Source organism: Octopus bimaculoides, chromosome 24 (genome assembly GCF_046866305.1).
Source record: "Octopus bimaculoides isolate indiv1 chromosome 24, ASM4686630v1, whole genome shotgun sequence".
Taxonomy (NCBI): domain Eukaryota; kingdom Metazoa; phylum Mollusca; class Cephalopoda; order Octopoda; family Octopodidae; genus Octopus; species Octopus bimaculoides.
Window position 1 is genome coordinate 20,128,946 of NC_142951.1, and position 6,000 is coordinate 20,134,945.

Below are 6,000 nucleotides of genomic sequence, written 5' to 3' on the forward strand. Positions count from 1 at the left end.
TCAGATAATATGTACATTGAGTAGTAAAGAGTCTTGTGTTTCGTTATTCTATTATTGATGTTAAGGTTGATTTATTTTCATTTTCAAACTTATAAATTATTCTAAAGCCGAGGAAAATAATTGAAACACAAGGAACATACCATTATGAGGGACATAGATGTTTTGACACCGTTTTTCGATTGAATATATTTTGTTTACTTAAAAATTGGAATTTTGGAAAATAATATTGTTTTTACAACAATTTCCGTTTTTGTTTACGTGAAATTATTTTTTTTTAAATTGTATGATTTGGTTGTTATTTTTAGTATGTGGAGAGACCTTCTAGGCTTAACTTTGTACTGGTTGAAAATCACCTAAAAATGATTTGGGGTCGATACATTCAACTAAAAATTCTTCAAGGTGGTGCCCCAGCATGACTGCAGTCCAGGGACTGAAACAAGTAAAAAGATTTTTAGAAAATAAAAAAAAACGAAAAATAACCAAAAAAAATATTTTAAAAAGGTGGGGTTATAAAAAAATTTCAAGAGATTTGGCTGTTATTTCAAGCATGTCGAGAGACCTATGCTTAATTTCATGCGCCAGTTGAAAATCATCTAAAGAAAATTCTAGGGTCGATACAATCAACTAAAAATTCCTCAAGGTGGTGCCCCAGCATGGCCAAAGTCTAATGACTGTAACAAGTAAAAAGAAAAACAAAAATGAATTATATCACAGAAGTGGTTTTGATCAAGCTTAAAAAAAATTCTGGGTTGCATACAGCCATCTAAAAATTCTTCAGGGTGGTGCCCCAGCATGGCTGGCCACAGTCTAATAACTGCAACATGTAAAAAAGAAAAAAAGTTCTGGGGTCGATACATTCAACCAAAAATTCTAAAAACGAATAATATAACCATGGGGCTTTTGACTGGATCCCAGTTAAAATATGCATGTTTGTGACATTTCAACTGCTACATGGCAAATTCACATGGAGTTACTAACAAAGTTACAAGCAAAAATAAAGTTGATTCGTAAAAATAAGAAAATGAATCTCACACTGTGCTACAGATAAGAGCTTAATATTAATGTCATGTAAATGACATCTAATTAAGTAAGATCGAAGTATTAAATAAATATGAATGTTTTATTTTGTTTGAAACTGTTAGTGAAGAGAATATGAGTTGAAACTATGGAAATAAAATCATTCTTATGACACATAGAGAAAGTGAGGTGGCCACAGAAAATCCACACATTGAAAAATCTGAACTGCAATAGATGTAGTGATAAAGAAATGATTTTAAGACTTGCAATAAGCTCCAGTTTACATATTAGATCTGTGTCCATCATAGTCTCGGTGATTCTGAATATTGTCAGGTCAGTAACTACCTCAGGATATTCGATGTTTTGGGTTTTAACTATCAGGAGCATAAATAATAGAGATTATAGGAAGCTTTCAACATCTGAGTATCCTGCATACAATTGGCCACAAGTTAAGGAGGATTCCTCAAAAGGCAGTCCAGCAGCTGATATGGTTACTGACTGACATGATAAAGCTAAGTGTGTTCTAGAAACAGAAGTTTCATGCCAACTTCACTAGCATTAGTGGCATGAAAAAGCACCCAGTGTGGTTGAGAAGCTTGCTTCCTGGCCATGTGGCCTGAAGTAAAGTTCCATTGCATGGCACATAGAGCAAGTATCTTCTACTATAGCCTTGGACAAGGAAAGTCTTATAAGTGAAAAACCATACCAAAGCTGACATTGGAGTAAGACGCAGCTCTATAGCTAGCCTGACATTGTTAAACTGTCCAACCCATACTAGCATAGGAAATGGACATTAAACGATGATGATGACAATCTAATGTTATGACTGGAGTTCTAAGTGTACTTGCATCCCTTCCTTTAATATACCCAGTTAAGAATGGTATTATTGGATGACATGGAGCATAAACTTCTCAACCATTGCATAACTGCAGCTGATATAAATTACACAACAGCATTATTGGGCTTTTTTCTTTTAAGCTTAAGTCTGTCTGGATGTTGACCTGAAGATTCCATTGGATTTTTTAAATTCTGCAGGACAGTGAACTATTTCTTCCTAATCCAAAACAGTATTTACTGATTTGTAGCTATTTCCTAGAAATAGTTGGGACAACTGCAGTTGATGCCATATGCCCTAACATTTCTTTTTCGGAAAAGTACTTTTGTGTTTGTTAACCTTTTGAGAGAACAATCTACCTGACACTGCCTCTGGTTCTATAATACAAATTTATTGTTTTAAAGTGATCTAAATTAAAACCTTACATGAAGATTTCATATTAATTTATATTCCAAACACCAGCTTAATAATAAAGTTATTTTAGTAAATTATTTATTTTGAAAATTAATTGAAGCAAAGCAGTGGATTTCAACAGAAATATGCTAAGAAAGTGTTAGCCCTTTAGTGTTCAGATTACTCTTAAATATAATGCTATTTTACCAAATTGTTTTGAATTCATCATCATTTAACATCCTCCTTCCATGCTGGCATGGGTTAGACGGTTTGACAGGAGCTGACCATGCTTCTGTGTCTGTTTTGGCATTGTTTTTACGGCTGGATGCCCTTCCTAACACCAACCACTCCATAGAGTGGACTCAGTGCTTTTTATGTGGCACCAGCACAGGTGAGGTCAATTTTGGCGAGGTTTTTACAACTGGATGCCTTTCCGAATGCCAACCATTTTACATTTTGGACTGGATACTTTTTAAGTGGCACCTGCACTGGTGGGGTCACCAAGTGACTTTGCAAGACAAGGAGTCTTTGAGAGGGGAGGGGGCATTGGAGGTGGTGATTTATCAAGCATTATATTGTAGCTTTGAGATTTATTTTTAGAATCACACTGAAGGGTAGGTGTGAGAGGCTAGATATGGCCAATTTGAATGTAAAACATAGAATATTTGGGCTGGATATGACCAGTTTAAATAACCGATTACAAGTTGATGAACACTTTCAGCATCAATTCATCTGCTGTCTTAACCATTGAACTTGTGGGAATGAATTCATGACACCATTATTATCAAAATGAAATCTTCCTTTTTTTGACTTTTGACAAATTTTTGCTAAAATGGCCAAATAGCTCATCTCCAAAAGGATTGGTTTGTGTTTGGTGACAGCTTGAAGATGTTAACTTTAATTCAAAGCAATAACAATCTAAAGCAAACAGATTTCATTGGCATCAGTTCTTTTTGGGATCACAGGTAGGGTCAGATGGATATCACCTGACAATATTAGTTATTTTCTGCAATGTAAAATCTATTATCCTGCAATGTCCTGTTTAGGGCTTCCAGAAATCGCTTGTTAGCCATTGTACATTTATCTCAGACAATCATTCCCAAATTCTTAGCAAGAAGAGTCTGGCAGCAGAATGTGCTGTACAGCCCCCAGGAAGAAGTGTGGCAACATCCTCTAAAGAAACACCTGCAATAACACCTTTATACTGACAGGCTTTGATAAGCAACAACTGATCTGGAATGTCTTTCCAATCCCTCTATGGACATCAAGGAAGCAAGCTTCAGCTTCATGATGAATGCAGTTAAAAACAGCAGGAAAGACTGGCCTCTGGTTTGCAATGAGTTTGGGTTCACCGACAACATGATATGTCGCTCAACATTTCTGTTGCTAAATCATTGACGTCAGTATAGCTAGATTAAGGAGGCCATAGTTTTGAAGTTCTTGACCATTTATATCCTTGAGCTTGTCAATGAAGATGACATTACAGATTTCATCTGTGTACCCTATCTCCAAACCAGGGTACAGAGATGAAATCTGTGTCCCCAGACAGGGTACACATCATCATGATACCTGAGCCAAAACTGCAACACATCGGATGGTTCACAGCATTTAAACAACATGGTGAAGGAAACTCTAAAACTCAAGGCTGTTTGAAATATAGAGAAGCTTCTGTCTCTATTACCCGCCAGTGTGCATCACTCTCCAGTAATCCAAATATAAACATGTCTTTCAATAAGTGGTACACATTTTGCCATTGACTATTTGAAGGTCTTGAAATGAATTTTATCCTTGCACTTTATGGAAAAGAAGTCGTCAAAACAATTATTCATGTTAACTGGTATGTACAGTATATCTATCCTTTTCCAACAGCAGATTGGCTTTCAACTGGGGTACTTTGCTTTTTTCATCTCTATTGCTTGTTGTTCCATGTATGCTAAGACAGAATCTGACATAGCAGCAATGTTTTCACAAAGAAAGTATAAAGACACACCCTGAGAAAGGCTATAAACAACATGTCCCATGGAGTTGGTGCTTGCTATACAGCAGGTGCATGAATGAAGCAAACCCATAGGCCAGTTCCCAAGTGGACACAAGTTACAGAATGCTGTATCATTTTCATGAAGGATAAGAAGGCCTCATTGTTGCTGATTCATTGTCCCTGTTGGAAGTGGATAAGTTCATCATGACTGTTTAGTCTTGTCAAATCTCTTGATGACATATTTTAACCCTTTAGCATTATTCTGTCAAATGTAATGCTTATTTATTCATGCTGTGTTCAATTAATCATGCATTTACTCATAGCTTCAAAATTTTTATGATGTGATTGTATATTTTTAGAATGACATTGTAGGACGGGTGTGAGAAGCTGGATGTGGCCAGTATGAACATAAGCAGAATATTTGGGCTGGATATGGCTGATTTAATTGTGCTAAAGTGTTAAGGTATATTTGAACCTCACTGAATTACAGAACTCAAAACTGAGGTGTGCATTAATTGTCTTGATCGGGAGGAGAAAAGGAATTATCCATTTGTTACTCATTTCATGCTGTTCAACAAAGATTTGGAAGCCTCTATCTTACAGTGCTTTTCTTCTGTAAAAGGGAGAACCATCTTCACATGTTTAGGTCCCTTTAACAAGCAGAAACTGTTTGGTGCATTTGTTGTTTCCCATGTAAAATGAATTCCTGTTGAAGTCTTGGCAATGATCATAATTCATCTCAATTTTACCAATGCTGAAAAACTCTTTCTTCCAACAAGCAGGCGTCACCATCCACGTCATCAACCCTTGGAGATTATTGTCTTCAGTTCTAGGACTCAAAGGACTGGTTACCCAGTTTGCATGGTAACCGAAATCACAACATTGCCCCGGAACAGGATGTCAGTCTGTTGCAGGGTTACTCATTTACAGCAACATGAAATGGAATGGTTTACTCAAGAACACAATGCACTGCCTGGTCCAGGAATTGAAACTATGCAAGTGTGAGTGCAACACCTTAACCACTAGGCCACATACCTCCACTACTCTGCGGAGAGAATCAATTTGGTTGAAGAGAATCATATATGTTAACCAAATCAAAGTTCTACATTTGGCAATCCTTTTTATAAGACATTAGTGATGGAAACATCATTAATAGAAAATTGTAGAAAAAAATAGACTACATTGGGTGCAGGCATAGTGTTTTGCTTTCCAACCACAAAGTTTCAGGTTCAGTCCCACTGCACAGAACCTTCTACTACAGCCTTGGAACAACCAAAACCTTGCAAGTGGATTTGGCAGATGGAAACTGATAGAAGCCTGTCATACATATGTCTGGCAATGTAGAAATATAATCTTCCTTGGAAACGGGTGAAGGTTGATGACAGGAAGGGCATCTGGCTGTAGAAAATCTGCCACAACTACATCTATCTCACCCATGCAAGCATGGGAAAGTGGACATTAAAACAATGATGTGATTATGATTTGAACACACAACTACAAAATCTGACTTCTCCCTTCAATTCATTAAAATTAATTGCATAAGAGACAGATCATTTTACGTTTGCCTGAGTACCACAGGAACTGATGTGTTGAAGAACTGCATCATGTTCAGTGTTGGCATGGTTTCTAAAACTGGATACTCTGCCTAACCTCAATCTATAGAATGCTTCTTTGTTTTTTCTTCTGTGGCACCAGCACCGTAAAGGAGGTCTAGCTCTCAGCAGGACTAAAGATTCTGCTCAGCTGTGCACTGTCTCTATGCAATTCACCAACCAGT

General features: G+C 36.8%; 2 protein-coding genes across 3 annotated transcripts in view; one reads left to right on the forward strand and one right to left on the reverse strand.

Annotated features, from left to right (window-relative positions):
* LOC106874421 (PHD finger protein 12) overlaps positions 1-6,000 on the reverse strand; it is a 63,101-nt gene that overhangs the window by 50,015 nt on the left and 7,086 nt on the right. The gene's annotated exons all lie outside the window — the stretch shown is intronic.
* LOC106874422 (RPA-interacting protein A) overlaps positions 1-6,000 on the forward strand; it is a 61,255-nt gene that overhangs the window by 1,584 nt on the left and 53,671 nt on the right. The window lies entirely within an intron of this gene.